The 17,907-nt window shown below is 51.0% G+C and overlaps 1 protein-coding gene across 2 annotated transcripts in view; it reads left to right on the top strand.

Annotated features, from left to right (window-relative positions):
* The first annotated feature begins 789 nt into the window (after positions 1 to 789).
* The window catches only part of Eva1a (eva-1 homolog A, regulator of programmed cell death), a 49,848-nt gene continuing 32,730 nt past the window's right edge, over positions 790 to 17,907 (top strand). The window contains exons 1-2 of one of the 2 annotated variants that reach the window (XM_060383505.1): positions 790 to 907; positions 1,313 to 1,509. The gene's annotated coding sequence lies outside the window, so the exon portion shown is untranslated. Of the gene's footprint in view, positions 908 to 1,141; positions 1,164 to 1,312; positions 1,510 to 17,907 lie in introns of those variants that run through there. The other variant, XM_060383506.1, reaches the window with a different exon arrangement.

Genomic DNA, 17,907 nt, shown 5'->3' with positions numbered 1-17,907 from the left:
AATTGTTTTCTCTGGGGGAAGCGCTGCATTTTAAGGTTAAATAAAGCAAGCACCTTCTGAACAAGTGTTGAACATGGCTCTCAGCTCTGGCTATGTCAGATCACCCGGTGAGCCTTTCAGAAGAGGGCCCCTCCTCAGAACAATCAAGTATTTGTATGAGTGGAGCTGGGTCCCTCCTCCTCCTCCTCTTTTTTTTTTTTTTTTTTTACCTAATAGCTTAATGTCCAGCCAGGGCTCTGTGCTCTGATACAGTCAGTCCACCATACCATCAATGGTCTAGAAGACAATGCTTCCAGATAGTGATGTGTATTAGAATCTGGGCGTTCTGTTAGAATGTAGAATCTCAATTGATCAGGTCCAGAGGATCAGGATATCAGCTGCTGTTTCTAGACCATGCTTCTGATAGCCGTTCCTGAGGGCACCTGGGATTCTGGTGACACTCCCCCCTCCCCCCTTGGCTTCTGGTCATTCCATCCAATCTCTCCATCTGAGCCCTTGGTTTTCAGTTGCCCTGGCTTCCAACAGTACCCTTCCTTTCTTGGGCTGGCTGGGCATTCTCTTCCCTTCCCCCCTCCTCCTCCCTGACTCTCACAGCCCTGGCTCTGTGCTGGGATGCATAGCCAGCCTGTCTAGGCTGAACTCACTGGTTGTAAACTTCTACCATTAAAACTCTGCTCCACTTCTCTCTTTGCCCGGTCACCTGTGCTAACTGCTTAGGAATGGGACGCTCTTTGGGTTCATTTTAGCCTGTGCAGCACCAAGCTCCGTGGCTATTGGCCGTTCCATAAATAGTCGTGGATTTTAACAAACAAAACTTCGAACCCAGGCGAGCAAGGCCAAAAGCTGTTATGGCTGTCTTCTGATAGAAACGAACATTCCTTGGAGATTATGCATCAAATTTAACAAAGTAAGTGGTTATTTCCTGTCTGGACTTGGAGTTTTAAAGCTTGTTCAACGCAGTGCTCCACCAGGCAGGAATAAGCTGATGGGGGTTGGGGATCTGCTCGCAGATCTGGGTTCCTTGCAGCAAGGAGGGAAAGGCTGGAAGTTTGGGACAAGTTGGGGACCACGGGTGGGGAGATCGCATAGCCCAGGGACGGTGGGAACAGCTGGGACGCAGGCAGGAGTTGCGCGAGTTGAACTATGTTGGTGCAGCCTTTCAGGTTTAGCGTCTCGCGGCGCCCACGTGGGGAAGGGGGTGGAGAGCGGGAGGGAGGGCAGGTCCCGAGCCAAGGGGCGGGGGCGGGGGAGGGGGGTAGACCGAAGGAAATGAGACAACCTTTTCCTCCCACTGACTCAGGCTTCTCTCCAGTGTGCAGGGCTCCGAGAGTCCCGAGGCCCGGTGTACGCTTCCCCCGCCCGATCAGCCTTGCAGGGAGGGCCGCCCCAAACTGCTTTTTGGCGCGCGGGTGCCCCAGCCACAGGGCGCAGAGCACTTTGGCGCTTCCCTGGGTGATCTGATCTACGCCAGGTTCCGCGGTGGTCCCAGGAGCCTGCGGTTCCGAGAAGGTAAGCTGCTCCCCTTAAAGCGCACCCAGGGCGCAGGAACACCCCAGTTCTGCGGAGCGGGAACTCCTCAGCGCTCTTCGGACCCGAAACCTCCGCTTTGTTTCCGAACCCTTGTCAAGGTGTTAGCACGGGTCTTGCCTTCTTCTCTAGCCTCCTCTTCCTCCTGGCGTCCCCAGCCTCTTGCCCCTCTTTCGCTGGGTCAGACCACTCGCAACCCCCTGCCTCCGCTGCCAGGCTTTGGAGGAGAGCCAGTGAGTTCCAAATCTGGGCGCTTCTTTAGCTGCTTCAACCCCGGGAGCGTGGCTGAGCGGGCCAGCCCGCGGCCGTGGAGGGCTTTGGCTTTGCTGGGGACTAACCCACCTTAAGTCGGTCCAGCGAAGGACTTAACGTGGTTCCTCTAGGAGCCACTGAAATATTGGCACTCTTTTGGCGACCCCCAGATCCCCGAGATCAGAGTGGACTGCGGCGTGCAAAAGGTTGTTGGCGCCCCCTAAAGCCTTAAATAGGACGCTGCTGCTGGAGAGGGGGCTCGCTCAGCCCCTCTGCGCTTTTCAGGGGCTGAGGAGTCCGGACGACTCAGGGTGGAGGGAAGCGCTCCCTGTGGGGCATGAAGACGGGGTGGAGAGGAAGGTGCTGGGGCAGACGACCCGGTTGGGTAGTTTCATTTTTGCTCTTTAGTTAAACTCGTTTACCCAACATCAGGCCTGTGGCAGGAACTTCTACAAGTCCTGGCTTTACAAGTGGACAAAATGAATCGAGGGAGTAAGCGGCCGTGAGCCAAGGTGTTTGCAAAGGGTCTGGATTTCGAGCCCAGCCGGTCTGCGCTGCACACCCCAAGTCCAACCCTACAGATAGTTCCTCTGTCCAGTCCGAGCAAGAATCTGCCACCTCCTGCCTGCGCACACCCGGGGAGACCAAGCGTTTGCCTTTTATAGCAAATACATGGCGATTCCATTCAAATCCAGAGTGTTTATTTAGTACTCGCTGCTGTCCCAGCTCAGCAAAGACATTCTACTTCGCAGTTTCACCCTTTCAGCCCCTCCTCCCTCCAGGCAGTCGAATCTGTATTCTGCCACAGTAGGCTGGCTTGAGGTCAAGTCCTGTGTGGAAGAGGACGGGCGATGGGGGTCAGACCACCAACCTTGGCGGTGCCTTCTGTTAGCTGTGTTTTCCTTTCTGAAATGTATGTAGATGAGCCAGGTGTGGTGTGGCATTCAGGGGAGGCGGGAGCAGGAGGACGAGTTCAAGGTCATCTGTGGCCACAGAATGAATTTCAGTCCAGCCTGGGTTCCACAGGACCCTGTCTCAAAGTACTAAGATCAAAAACCGAGTCAACAGTAAAAATAGTAACGACGACAGCGTTTGTTTTTACTTTTAGATTTATTTTATTTTGTATTTATGCACCCGTGTCTGCCACTGTTTGTTTTAATTGTGCCCCTAAAGAGTCTGGGGGATATCGGGGACTTTTTTGGCCGTCACCATGTGAGTGACCAGGTGAGTGGGGGAGGGTGTTGTTAAGTTGGTGGATTGTTCGAGAGACCCCCCTCCCCACAGTGCTACTGCTTTCCTTGAGCCATCCTGGCTTAAGGTATTGGCCCACAGAGAGCCGGTATTCCAACTCTCTTCCTCTCATCAGCTCTGTTTAGCTGGTTATGACAGCCAGTGTTCTCACATCTCCCCCTCACCCACAACTCCAGGGCCAGAATTCCATTGCTGAATTCCCTACCAGGTCCTGCTGCTGGCTTGCCCCACACCTTTGCTGGTTCTCTGTTGCTGACAGGAACTGGATCTATAGGTGTTTGTCAGGCACTAACAGCAGCCTCCTCCCCACCCCGCAACCCCCAAGTTCCTGAGCCAGTCTCTGGAAGGTGAAATCTAATCCATGACCCTGCACATCAGTCCCAGGCTTCCCAGCTCGTCCTCACCCTCTAGCCTTCCTGCCATGCTCCCAACACACTCCAGCTCACTGTCACTTTGCTGTTCTGATCTCTTCGAATCCCTCTTCCCCATGGCTTGGCAAACCCCTTATCATTCTTTGGTCTGGAACTCAGTCTGCTCTGGATGAAGCTTTCTCCAGTCCTTACGTTAGCTTCATTGTTCTCTGCTGCCCTACCAGTCCCCCTTTATGTCTCTTGCTCACCTCTCCACTGATACCCACATGCTGAGAGCCTGGTCCTGGCCCATGCTCACAGTGCCTGCTGAGCTCACAGGCTTTGGACATTGCTGTGTTCAAATCCCAGATTTGCCATCCGAGAGCTCTGTGACCTTGAGCAAGTGGGCTCAGACCCTCTGAAAGTCTTACAGGAAGAGCATACTGCTGTTTCTGCAGATCAGTGTGACTGACTAACAGGATAATAGCTTAGTGCGGAGCTCACTTCATGAGTTTTGGCTCGTTTGGTCCACATACCGTCTCTGTGAAGTCCGTGTGGAGGCACAGAGAGGCTGTGGAGTTTGGCCAAAGTCACACAGCTCACTGGCGGTAGGGTCAACACTCAAATAGATGATTGGATTTCAGAAACACACTCTTCTTCCTTTGCAGGTAAGGGTTTAGTGTGTGTCAGACACAGTAAATGCTCAGTAAATGTGGGTTGAGACCTGGTGACTGCATGAGTGGGGGCCTAAACACGTGTCTTTTCTTTTTTAGCCTGTATCACAGTCAGGATCCAAGACAGCACTGGTTTTCCTTCTCCATTTTGCTTTGCCTGCAGCTACGGAAGGGTAGGACACTGGCCCCTAGTCACATCGACCTTGCTACTAAATGGAGCTTAAGTGTGCTTAGTCAAGGCTGCAACAGCACTCGCTCTTTGGGAGGATGTCGTTAACGCTTCTGCTCAGAAGAGAAAGGTTCAGGCATGAAGCAGGGGAGTCTGGGTGAGGGAGTGAGTAAATGCTGGCTGTCCCTATATGGCAGGCTAGGCCTTCTTTCTAAGGGTTACCAAAGGCAGTCATCTATTAAAGGCAAAATTTGTTAAGGGGTCTTAATGCTTCTTATAGTGGAGTGTTGGAGAACCAGGTTTGGAGCCGGTCTGCTGACTCCTGTATGACACTGGATCCTGGGTGTCAGCCAGTCACTTCGCCAGCTTAGAGTCCAGGTTCTCTCAGAGCTGCCATGGCTGAAGCCCCTCCGTGTTGGTTCCCCGGCCTTGTTCTGGTGGGCCATGTTTGACTCCTTTGCCCAAATCCCTGCACAGCTGTGTGCTCTGCCTTCATGCTCAGCCATTCCACGCACAGTTTTCTCGTTGCAGCAAGCCGTTCCCTAAACTTCAATAGGATGAGTTCTCTTGTGTGGTGTGGGGACCTGGTGTTGTTAGGGACCCTGGAAGCGCTCCGGAGAAGGCTGTTTCTCAGGGTGTATCAGGGTGAGTGGTTTCCTGTTTCTTAGTTCCTATGAGAACTTGCAGGCCCTTCCCTCCCCAGACCTGTCTGTCACTTGGGTCCTAGGTCACCAGATGCCAGAAGCAGATTTTCCTAGGATACTAAAGATGGGAAGAAAAGCCAGAATCAAGACCTGGGCGTCTCTTCTGTTTGAGGTTTGGATAGCCTGACCCGAACATAACCTGCTCAGAGTGGTGGGGTGGAGAGTCAGTCTCAGGATCGGGGTCTCTGATGTCATACACAATTGGTCCCCTCCATGGATGATTCTTCTTAATCTCTGTGAAGTGTGTCCTGCTGTTAGACTCATGCACATCCCACTTGGTGTAGGAAGAGGTGTTTTGGTCCAGTGTTTATGATCGCTGCCTGAATCTTCAGCAGTTACCTTGAACTTGGAATGTGGGTGCCGTGCACAGCTCAGTGCTGGGTCCTGGAGACACACAGAAAAAGGAGACATGACTCTTTTCAACAAGGTCATTGGCTGTGATGTGACAGACACATGGCCACCAGAGTGTGTTCAGTAGGGAGAGAAAATTGTTCAACTGAATCAGTTTGTCCCACAAGAAGAGTCAGGAAGGAGCATGCTGGGCTTGATGTGGGGGTTCAGGGGGAGGCTGGGTGATCAAAAAGCAGTGTCTCAGGAAGCACGTGTACAAAGCAGAAGATCAAGAGAGGGCGTGGCAGATCTTTAGAGATTTGGTGGGGACTGGAGACCCAGAGATGGGCCTGGGAGGTGTGGCTTGTCGACAGTCCAGCTGTCTGTGGCTGTACTGCTGGAGACAATAGAGGGGGCGGTCCAGTTCAGGTGTGCAGACTGCTTTGAATGGCAACTCTGCCTCTATCTCTGCTGGCCTTGTTTCCTCCTGGGGCCGGGGGACCAGAGCCTCAGAGTGGAGGAGGAGCACTGTCTCCAGTAAGCAAAGAAAAGAAAGCTGAGCTCAGTAGCTGGCATGGTTGTTTTGTTTTCTTTTCAAAGCCTGGCTGATAGACTATGTGGATGGCCCCTCTAGAGCCCTGGCTTTGGGACAATTCCCTTTATACCATCTAGAAATCTGTATGGATGGCTAAGCAATGAGTAAGTTTCTCAGACTTAGGGAGAGAGGGGCAGACGTAGAGAGGGAGGGAAGAAAGCGAGACAGAGATTCATTCTGGAGAATGGAGAGGGTGAACTAGAAGGGATGGAGTTTGATACGTGGGCCTGTCCGAACGCAGCAGGTAGTGGCTCTCAGGGCTGACACGCTTCCCTGAAGCCAGAGCCCTCTGTGTGCACTTACTGCATAAAGCACCCAGTAGTGATGGGCTCATCTGCTTGCAGGTCACCCCTGAGTTGACCCCATCCACCATTCCGCTTTTGGAGAGATGAGTGAACAAAAGCGCTAGGCCAGGAGTCGCACATGCCTCCCCTTCAGGCTGTTCATAGCTGCATGGAGAGATAGGAAGACAGCTGCACAGCATAGGGGCAATGGAGGACAAGATGAATACGATAATGCAACAGTTGAAAAACTGGACTCTCATGATGGGAGAAGGAAAAGGCTGGCACCCTGCTGCCAGCCAGAGCAGGAACTTCTCACCCAGAGAGAGACTTTATATAGTTCTGACCACTTGTCAGACCTCCCTGAAGACAGCAGGGATGGAGGACCAGTACCGCTTAGCTTTAAACCTAAATTTCACATCCGGCCCCAGGGTAGAGAGTGTCACTGAACCTCTTTTCCTGTTCCTGATATCTGATTAGATGTCTTTCATCTGTTTTTACTGGTGTCTGTTTAACCAGCGTAGAGAGGGTGGATGGCGGAGTGGAGCTCTTTAGAGCCGCATGGCCCAGGCTCTGACCCTAACAACCCTGGTAACAGAAATAGAGGAAAATTCTTCCATCCAGAGCTCAGGGGTTGGAGACAGGAGAGAGTGTCTTCTTCTAAAGACCATAAAGCCTACCCTGGAGGAGAGGACGCCGGGAAGGGGCTCCTGGTTACTACAGGAGTCTCTGGGGGTGAGGGGTGTGTGTGTGTGTGAAAGGGGAGAGAGGAAGGGAGAGAAAGAACTAGAGAGAGAGAGAGCATGCACATTCACAGCTAAAAGGCAGAGCCAGTATCAGATACCAGCCATAAGCTCAGCCATCCGGCCTGTTACGACTGTCTCCGGACAGTGTCTGATCATTAAAGGTAGGCTACATGATATCCTGCTCATCCAACAAGAAAAAAAAATGATTGGGGGTGTAATTTAGTTGGTTGGTTGCTACCTAGTTTGCACGAAGTCCTAGGTTCAGTTCCCAGGGGTGTGTAAACTGGATTTGGTGGTCCCTATCCCAGCACTTGGGAGGTGGAGGTGGGAGGAGGATCAGAAGTTCAAGGTCATTGTCCTCGTAGTAAGTTAATAAGTTCAAGGCCAGAAGGAAGGGAGGGAGGGAGGTAGGGAGGGAGGGAGGAAGGAAGGAAGGAAGGAAGGAAGGAAGGAAGGAAGGAAGGAAGGAAGGAAAGAAGGAAGAAAAGCAAGCAGCAGTGGGGACAGTTACTTCCTCCTGCTTTTTCTCCAGCCAGGGCTGGTTCTCCACTTCTGAACTGCCTCCTTTCTTCCTCCTCCTCTTGCCCCAGATTTGATCCCAGTGGCAGCCTGCACTTTGTCCTCCACTGAGAGAGGAGGCGGAAGTGCTGCTCAGCAGAGGGGCCACCATAAACTTCTGAGGATTTGTTTTCCCAGAACACCTGAAATGAGTGAAACCTCTCTCCTTGCCCTGTGCTCTCCTGTGCCTCAGAAGGGCAGTAGCCCGAGGGAGCATACTTCAGGGGATCTTGTTCCGGTTCAGGGAGGGGGAGTCACGAGGCCTGGCTAGGGCTGTCTCCCCAGGCATCTACACAAACACAGCCGGCTGTCCTCTTGCTTGATCTTGTCAGGATAAGACAGGTCCTAGCAGCCCTCAAGGAAGGGACTGGTGGCACCTCCAGCGGAAGAAGACACTTTCAGTGTTCTCTGTGTGCCTCTTGGCAGAGTAGCTCCTAACAGCAGCTCCTTGCATTGCCGTCCTGCGGTGCAACAGGGAGCCCAGGAGGCTCTGAATCCCGGGGCACCTGCTGAAGTGCCCAGGTTCATGCAAACTGGACACTTCAAAGTTTGCAGTCCCACTGCAAAGAACTGGGCCAGGGACACACGGTTTGTTCACCAAAGGAAAGACACTCACTCCCAGGAGTGGGAGTGGGTCTTGTCAGCACATAGCTCTGAAAGCCTAGCTTAGCACCTAGTGAAATGCAGGACCCTGCTGTTGCAGAGGGCATCTTGTGGCCAGATGGAGCAAACAATGTAGTCAGGTCTTGCCCCTTCTTCTGAAGCCACTCATGCAGACAGGGCTAGCACCTAATCCGTGCCCTTATCTTATTCTAATTGACTCCAAAAGGCCACCTGAAGTGTCGTTTGCACGTGATTTGGATTAGGTTTTTAGTAAGTGAATTCTAGAGAACACATGAGAGCCGGCACAGTTGTAGCGCTGTAAGATGTAAGGAGTGACAGAGTGTGCTATGGGCTTCCAGAGCAGGAACACTTCAGCAGGAAGGTCCAGGAAGAGAGGAGAGGGAGAATGAGAGTGGATTTGTAGGGAGAGGGGCTGCTGAGGGAGGAGTGGTTGGAGAGAAGGGAGCTGAGTCTCCAATAGAGCAAAGTCACTCCATCAGGAAGGGTCTTGCTGAAGTGTGTGAACTTGACTTTGAAGGCACTGGGGAATTCCTGCAGGGTTTCACAGAGGAGAGACCGAGTCCAGGCATTGTCCTAGTGAGCGAACTTCCTGGCTGAGAAGACACTGGAAAAGAACTAAGCAGGTGTTGGGTGAGCAGCAGGATGTCAGGGTCTTCTGTGTAAATGGCCTGCAACCTGAGGTCGATGTTTGTTCCCTGCCTCCAGCACCTCTGCAGTACTTGGGCTAGATGGTGAATCAGAATCCATCTTCTCTGAACTCAGGAACTCCAGGTCCTCATCCGGCTAGTGCCAGGATTCCGTATGACATGATATGCCTCCAACATGGTGTAGCAACAATGGGTATGTGATTATTGTTAATATCACATACTCCTATCATGCTCCTATCATCCAGGCAAGAACCAGTGAGTTTCTGAGACGCTGGTAACAAGAAACACTTGGCACTGAAGTCACCATGATTTGGTGACTGGATGGAGGAGGAACCCATGGTGACTAGGGAGTTTTGGCCTGGGGAGCCAGGGAAAGGATAGTAGAGCCTTTCATTGGCGGGGGTGGGGTGGGGTGGAGGAAGAGCAGCAGGGGCCCGGGGAGGGTGCAGCATGGCAGGAGAGGGCAGTGAGCTCAGTTTCAGACTGGCCAACTTGGAAACACCAAGGCCAGGTGGGGAGATATGTCTGTGGGCAGATGGCTTCATGAGTTTGGCATTCAAGAGAGGTCTCAAAGAAGATTCATGAGCCAGCTTTTAACAAGAGGCAGTGATGTCATGGATTGTTCAATCAGGGAGAGTTATGGGGTGTGGGAAGAGGCCTGTAAGCACTGCTTGCTTTTCAAGATTTCTTTATCGTTTATTTCGAGACAGGCTCTCAAAATATTTGCCCAGGCCGGCCTCAAACTTTCCATATAACCAAGGGTGACCTTAAACTTGGGGTCCCCCTGTCTCGGGGGTTACAGGTGTGTATTCCCAAGCCTGGTTTACATGGTTCATGCTTGGTAAGCACTTTACCTACTGAGCCCCATCACCAGGTCCAGGTGGTGCTGTTGAAGTGTGCTGTGCATTCCTGACCCTTGCCTTGATCCTGATTAGGAGCAAAGAAATAGCATCAGGAAGGGGATTGCTGAAGAGTCTGAACTTCAGAATACAACCAAGCACCAAGGAGAATTCCTCCTAATGTACCTTTTTATAGCTGCGTAAATTGAGGCACAGAGGTGATGAATGCCATAGCCTCTTAGCGCTCGATGACAGACCCAGGATTTTCACCCAGCTTGTCGGGATCCACGTCTGTGTCAGTCTGCTCTGAGAGCAGGGGTTGCTGGGATGCCACACAGAGCTCCAGGAGAGCAGAAGAGAGACTTTGAAGACAGCGTTGCCTGGAGTAGGAGGACACGGGGACTGGAAGGCCGGACAGAAGCATTTCCGGGAGGGAGGGGTCAGCAGCCCAGGATCAGGTCAGCTGCACAGAAGGGGCTGTTGACTAGGGGATTAGAAGGCCACGGGGTGATGAGCTGTTGAGGGGGTGAGTGGGAAGAGTGGGTTAATGGACAAACCGAAGGTGAGGAACTATGGCTGAGCAGCACAGGCCGTTATGACAGAGCTCCTGTGGAAGTCAGAAAAGAGAGAAGTCAGGCAGGAACACAGAGACGGATGAGGTCAAGGAGGCCTGGAAGAGAAGCCCTGACACGTAGGGAGAGTCCCAATGAGTGCCGTGATTACGGGAAAGTCTTCAGGTCCAGCTCAGCTCTCACCATCCGAGGATTCACACTGCAGAGAAGCCTTCAGGTGTAATGCGTTTAGCAAAAACTCTCTGAGTTTCTGCTGAATGAAAGCATCAGAGAATCCACATGAGATGGCCAAAGACCATCACCTGGGAAGAATGTCTCCTTGATCACTTTCCTTTACACAGAGACCTTTGCTAATTTGTCCTGTGTTCTGGGCAGTGTCCACACACACAGCAAAACATCATTAAGGAAGTCCTGGAGGGGCCTGCTGCACAAGATCTGTGTTTGCTTGGTACCCAGAATCTATGAAAATCATGCCATGGGTGTGTGTGTGACTGAAATCCCAGCAATGGAGAGGTGGTGACCAGGGAATGGATCCCTAGGACACTCCAGCTAGCTAGGCAGCTTAACACATTTGGTGAATTTCAGGCCAGTGAGAGACCCCGTCTCAAAAGAAAAAAACGTGGCTAGAAAAGGTGGACGGTGCTCAAGGTGAGATTAACCTCCGGCCAGCACACACACATGCACATGTGTGCACACGCACAAACACAAAGAAGCCAGGGGTGGGTGTTGCAAACACTCCATGTTCATAGGTGGAGCACAGAAACGAGTCATCACTTGCAGACTCCAGACAGGTGAAGTTCAGGACAGCATACCCCCCTCCAGCTCCCAGGGCCGCCTTCAGAAGAGCCTCAAGACAGCTAACACGCTGGGCTGCCTTATCCTGCGGGAACAGGTACCTGCTCCTTAGGTGTCGGGTTGGTGAGCGCAACAGCTGGCGAAAGGCCCTGCGGAGGAAGGAAGGGCCTGTCAGGGACCCCAGCCCCAGGAGGATTGTGGGGAAGAGTCCCCAGCTCCTGCCTGGACTCAAGAATCCTGGCTCTTGTAGCAGAGAGCAGGTGGAGGGGATGAACACAGTGCTGGGGGGAGGAGGATAAGGTTGCTGTTTCTTGTAGGAAGTGAAAGGTGTGTGGCTTTCAGTGCATCTGCTTCCAAAGACCCTGGCTGATTCAGCTTCTGTCGTTTAACTTTGTCATAATGAGAAAAACAAGTTCCCTTGTAAATGCTTTGCTGCCAGGCACAAAGCACACAGGCCCCAAAACAGTTTCTTTTTATCTTGGGGCAAAAACAGTTTCTGAGCTTTGAGGTCTTAGAATTCCTTTCCTCAGACAGGGACCATGAAGGGTTAAGTCTTGACTCAAGCAAGAAATGCTGCTTTGTCTGGGCTCCTGGCTGTAACATCCCAGAGGCACAGGGCTAGAATTGAGATCTGGCTTCCAACCTTGTAAATATTCTGTGGTTGAAATGGCATCTTTGCTCTTGGGAGTACCTCCGTGAATGTACACACTTTCACAAGAGGCTTCTGATAGGCTTTCCTTGAGACCCGCTGCCCTGAAGGCCACCAAAAAGGGCCTTGGGTGTGTGTGGGTGTGTGTCTTTGTGTGTATCTCTGTGTTTATATGTGTGTGTGTGTGTGTGTGTATGTATGTACGTGCTTGTGTGTGCCAATGTGTGTCTGTGTGTGCCTTTGTATCTCCATGCCTAAAGCAATGACTCAACTTAATTTGCTTTATTTTCTTCCTCTGGGCGTCTGGGAACAGGAAGCCGGCATCTTTTGAAAGTCGTATTTCAAACTTGGAGGTTTCGTGGGACTCTGGAGAGACACTCCAGGAACCAGGAATGAATGGAGATGTGGGCATAGTGCACAGGGCTGAGTGCTACTGTAGTAGCCGAGGGAGGAGCCACAGGTGCCTTGCCCCGCCCTTCCTTGGTTCACCAGGGGGAGCAGACACTCATCCCCAAGAGAGTGTGCCTGCGGCTCAGCACAGGTGTGGACTTCGTGAAGACACAGAACCCTTTATGTGGCTTTCATCCAATCTCATGGGTCTGAATGTTCTGTCCAGGGAAAAGTTTGGGTGTGTGGAGTGAGTACAGAGAACAGCTTTATGTGATAAGTAAGAGTGTCTCTTCTCTGCCTCAGTATTGAGAACACTAGACTGTCGTGGTATGCACGGAAGCTTGAAATCGAGGTGTGGATTGACAGGTCCAGCTTCACCGTCCTCACCGCCAAACGTGCCCCGTTGCAGTTTGGGGAAGATCGTGACAGTGGGATAGTGGGCGTGACAGTGCTTTAGACAGGATTCTTACACATTCAGCTACTGCTGAGAAGAAAGGTCTTGACCCAGGTGTGGCGGACCACACCTTTATTCCAGGACCCAGGAGGCAGAGGCAGGTGGCTCTTTGTGAGTTTGAGGTCAGCTGGTTTACGTGGTGAGTTCCAGACGAGCCAGGGCTAGTAAGATCTTATTTTAAAGAAAACAAACAAACAAACAACAAACAAAAGGTCTCAAAACTTAAAAGAGGAATTATCTTAGTTAGGGTTACTATTGCTGTGATGAGGCACCATGACCAAAGCAACTTGGGGAGGACAGGTTTTGTTTGGCTTCTGCTTCCGCATCACCGTTCATCACTGAAGGAAGTCGGGACAGGAACTCAGACAGGGCCAGAACCTGGAGGCAGGAGCTGATGCAGAGACCAGGGAGAGACGCTGCTCACTGCTTTGCTCCCCATGGCTTGTTCAGCCTGCTTTCTTACAGAACCCGGGATCAGCAGCCCAGACATGGCACCACCACCATGGGCTGAGCCCTTCCCCATCCATCGCTAATGAAGAAAATGCCTTGTAGCCTACAGTTCAGCTAACAGAGGAGCTCTGTAAACCGAGGCTTCCTCTTCTCCAGTGACTCTAGCTTGAGTTAAGTTGATGTAAACTAGCCAGCACAGGAATATAGGAAAATTGGTTTTGATCTTGGCACTCACACCATACAACCTTGTTGGGCTTTAGGATTGTAAAAGCTTTAACTGACCGAAAGGAATGGATGAAGAGATTCTAAAGGGAAACAAGCCTTTTGGACAAGGCTCGGGTATTCTAGGCTAGCCTCTGACTTAATTATGTAGCTGAGGATGACCTCTGAACCTCGTGGCCCCACCTCCCAAGTCCTGGAATTACATGTTCTACTAATGTATGCCTTACTTGGGCAGCAAACAATTGTGTATGGTCATGGGATGCTAATTGCATTATTGCCCTTTTACCCCCTGTCCCCAAGAAACTTCTGTTTCCCTTTAGCCTGCTGTGAAAGCCCTTATACAGCAACACGTGCTTACTTTGGCACATTGGCCCAAGTTCACATGTCAGTGATATCCTTGACACCTGGTCAGCCTGGGAGGAGGCTGAGCAGAGTGGCCTCCACGCCGCCGAGTGGACCTTGCTCTGATTTTTTTTTTAAATTAAATTATTTTTTATTTTATGTGTATGGATCCTTTGCCTGAATGCATGTCTGTGCACCCACAGGTCACAGAGGCCTAGAGTTACAGATGGTTTTGAGCCATGGAACCTGGGATTTCTGGAAGAGCAGCCAGTGCTCTTAACCTCTGAGCCATCTCTCCAGCCCCTTGCACAGAGTTTTAAAGCCAATCAATGGATTAGAATAAGCAACCAATCCCACTTAAAACTATGGGAGCCCTTTCGTGGGCACCTACTGCTCCATAATATGTAGTTAGATGCATTTCCTCCTTTTCCTCTTGATTCTGAGTTGAGATGGTCTTGCTACACAGGAGCTCAGGCTGTCCTCATATTCACCACTGTCCTGCTTCACCCTTCAGGGCCCGGGATGGCAGAGATGAACTACATGCCATACACAATTGTGTTTTTATAAGAGGATATATTCCACAGGAGTCACGGAGCCTGCCCGCTGTCTTATTTGAACACAACACTAGAAGGCTGGAGTGGTGACGGTTGCTTGTGTGTGCACTTTCTCAGCGTGAAAAGACTTGTATGGATTTGAATTGTTAAGTGATCTTTTTGCAACTCCTGATTTCCCAATCGATGACACATCCATATGTGTCCTGATATAGTCATCGTTTTGGCAGGAGACCCTTCATTCTGAGGTGAGCACTGACACAGCCAGCTGGGCTTGTAAACCCACGGGGCCTACGCTTGTCCACAGTGGGCACAGACCGCTATTGAGTGTGTCTGTTTCCAGGTTTTAAAAGACAATTTTACATTTTAGTTGTTGTTTTATAAGAGTATTTTGTCTGAGTGATGGGTTCCGGCAGATGCCAGTGAGGTGGTTGGACCGTCTGGCACTGGATTTCCAGATGGTTGTGAAAGCTGCCTGGGAATTGAACCCAGGTCCTCTCGTAGGACATTCAGTGTACAAGCCTGGTGCCCAGGGAGGACAGAGAGGACTTTGGACCCCCTGGAACTGGAGTTGTGGACAACTCTGAGATACCATGTAAGTGCTGGAAATTGAACCTGGGTCCTCAGCAAGAGCGAGTGCTATCGACCAACGAACCGTGTTTCCGGTCCACACCCTTTTGAAGAGATGTGTTTTACTCTTTTCTGTGTACATGTGTTCTTGTGTAGGTATGTGCACGTGAGTGTGGGTGTCCATGGAGACCAGAGAGGTCAGGTCCTCTGGAGCTGGCGTGACAGGCGGTTGTGAACTGCCTGATGTGGGTGCTGGGAACCAAACTCAGGTCCTCTGGAGGAGCAGTGTACACTCTTAACCCCTGAATCGCCCCTCTAGCCTCTCTGTTCACAGTTTTACAAATAGTTTCTCAGTGTGATGTGAATCACACATTTCCAGGGCCCTTGATGCAGACACGTCCTGTGATTGTGGTGGGGGAGAAAGTGTAAGATAAGACAGTGGTGTCCTGGCTGGGGTTGAGCAGGGTTGGCTGGGAAGGACCTCTGTGTCATGGCACGGATGTCCCGCTCTGGCTTTGCCAGACCAGCCTAGGGCCTCTGGATCCTGCTGTCCCTCCCTGAGCCCCCAGGGTCTCTGTGGTTCGGGGTTTTCAGCTTCCGTTTGGATTTCTAAAGCTCCTTACATGCATGCTCTGCTTTTCTTATGAAATATATTCTGATTTATCATTTGACGGTTTCACGCAGGGATATATTTTTATCATATACACAGCCCATTGCCTTCCCGTCCCCAGGGAACCTGGTCTCCTTCTCAACAGGTTCCTCCTCCGACTTGTGTCTTTTGTTTCACTTCTCGCGACCCTCTGACTTTAATTAAGGCTGCTTTCACGGCTATGGGGGAGGGACTTATTTCCTGAAACTACAGCAATTCACCCGTGGCTACACCCCTGAAGAGAATGAATCTGAACAATCCAGCAGCCTTTAACTGTCAACAGTTCCTTGGGCCAGAGTGGAGATGGGCTGGGATGGTTCACGAACCCCTCCCCATCCACATTACAGTCTGTTTTCAGTCACAATAATGCCTCTACAAGTCACTCTTGGGACTAGGAGGTCAACACAGCAGATGATGAGCAGGAAAGCTGCTTTTGTTGTTATTGATTCTTGTCTCCTTCTCCTCCTCTTACTTATCCTCCTTCTTTTTCCTTTTTATCAAAATGAACAAACTATGATTGTGACCTTTTGATACTCTTGCCTTTTTCTCCAGAGGCATAGACTGAGGGCACCACCTCACCCAGTGTATACGGCACTGGGAATTGAACCCAGGGAGTCAGGCGTGCCAGGCCAGCATTCTGTGTTCGTATGTGAACATCGTGGTACCTGTTTTCAACTCGCAAGCTCTGCTCACAGAACCGGCTGTGATTGTCCCTGGAGATTCTTACTCCCTTGCTGGTGCTGTGCCTCATACAGGCCCCACTGGAGCAAAATCCCTCCCCTCAGGTCGGTTCCAGGAACTTTATGTACAGGGACAGAGCCCAGAGGTGGTGGGAAGCTTATCTTTAGAGTCCATCTCCTGAGCTTTTCACCTGTTTATCAGACAGCTTGTAGCCTCTCATCTTCAATTTGTTTTAGGGTAAGGGGCGTGGTCTCAAGTAGCCCGTGTTAGCCTTGAACTTGCTAGGTAGCCAAGGATGACTTTGAACTTCTGTTCCTCCTGCCTCCACTTCCTGAGTGTTGGGGCTGTTAGGTGTGCAGCATCACACTTGGTTAGGGCTGTGTGCTGGGCATAGAACCTGGAGCTTTGTGTATATGAGGCACACACTCTGCCCACGAATCTGCACCTCCAGACCGCCATCATGACTGTTTTAAAGTCCCACACAGTTAGCTCACCTCTTCTCTCTGCAAGGCTCGATGTCCATCATTCGTGGGCATGGGCCTTAGCACTCTCCTCATATTCCTAGCATTTCAAGTTCAAAGTACACCCTTGCACTCTGTACTTGGGACCCAGTCACTTGAGACCAGGGATGAGAGCATCTTGCACCCTGCCTCAAAGGCTCTGAACATTTCTTCTGACACTCCCCTCCGGTTGTAGGGATTTGTGGCGGGACATCTGATCTGCACACTTCCCTGGAGGTCTTTGGATGGCTGGTTCTGGTGTCTCCTTCTCTTGCTGCTGATGGTCGCATCTTGGGTGTAGTGGTGCCCTGAGAGCCACCCGTGGGCTATGTTTTGGGGACTGCAGAAATAAACTGAAACTGGAGAGAAGTCTGGGAGCATCCAGCGCCTCCACGACGGGTTACGTCAAACATCTTCAGTCACTTTCTGCCCATCCTGGAGACTTCACGTAATTAAAACCATTCCCAGACAAACACTAAATAAATTTTACACATGCTGCTTGAATTACTGTGCAGTCTTATCCCAGGGTGGCTTTCTCAGAGATTATTATTTCTTTGAAATGATTCCTCTGGGTAGGCTGAAACCAGAAACTGGAAACTCAACATTTGCTTTATACAATAAAACTCCAGCATAGAGCTGCTTTCTGAATTTAGTTTTTCCTTTCGGGATAGGATGTTCACTTGGGGGAAAAAAAAGAAGCAGCACTCTTAGCAGAGCCGATGTGGCACGGGCCCCGGATTCTGTTTCTGCCCATGCAGACATGAAAACTGAAAGGAAATGGCTCTCGAAGCTATCACATGACCTGGGCACACAGCAGTGGGGTTACTGCTTGTTGAGCAGTCTGTGGGTTGGTGCGATGTCTTTGGGTCCCTGAAGGCTGACGTGTAAGAGGATGATGTGAGAGGTAATGGAACCCTTGGGAGGGGGACCTTGTGGGAAGTCTATAGGTCATTGGTGGTTACTATTAATGGCTTTTCTTGTTGCTATGACAAAATATGTGACAAAAATAACTTGCATAAGGAGAGGTTTATTTTGCTTCACACTTTGAGAGTGTGATTCACCGTGGTGGGGACAGCATGGTGGAAGGGACATGAGGTGGCCCAGCTCGCTTTCTTCCTTTGATTGAGGCTGGACTCCAGCCTGTGCTCACGTTGACGGTGGCTCTTTCCTCCTCAGGGAAGCTTTTCTGATAGCATTCTCATAGACACACCCAGACGTGTTTCTTAGGTGGTTCCAAATCCAGTCAAGTTGATGAAGATTAATCACCACAAGGTGCTACTATGGGGGAGTTCTCAGGGTCCCCGTTTAGTCCCAGGAAGCTCTTCAGTTTCCTTTCTGGTCATGCGACCTCTTCCACTTGTGTGTTTCTCCATTGCAGTACCATCCTCCACGAGGTGACTTAGCTAAGAGGGCCTCACTAGAGTTGGTCACATCAGGCTTGTGAACACAGTAGATCACGTTAATTTGATTTTCAATAGCAAACAAGTCTTGAACTTTTAAATAAGCCCCGGACTACCGTGTCGTGAAACGTCCTG

Source organism: Meriones unguiculatus, chromosome 5 (genome assembly GCF_030254825.1).
Source record: "Meriones unguiculatus strain TT.TT164.6M chromosome 5, Bangor_MerUng_6.1, whole genome shotgun sequence".
Taxonomy (NCBI): Eukaryota; Metazoa; Chordata; class Mammalia; order Rodentia; family Muridae; genus Meriones; species Meriones unguiculatus.
The sequence above is the reverse complement of the archived record's forward strand: the minus strand, read 5'-3'. Positions and strand labels throughout refer to the sequence as shown.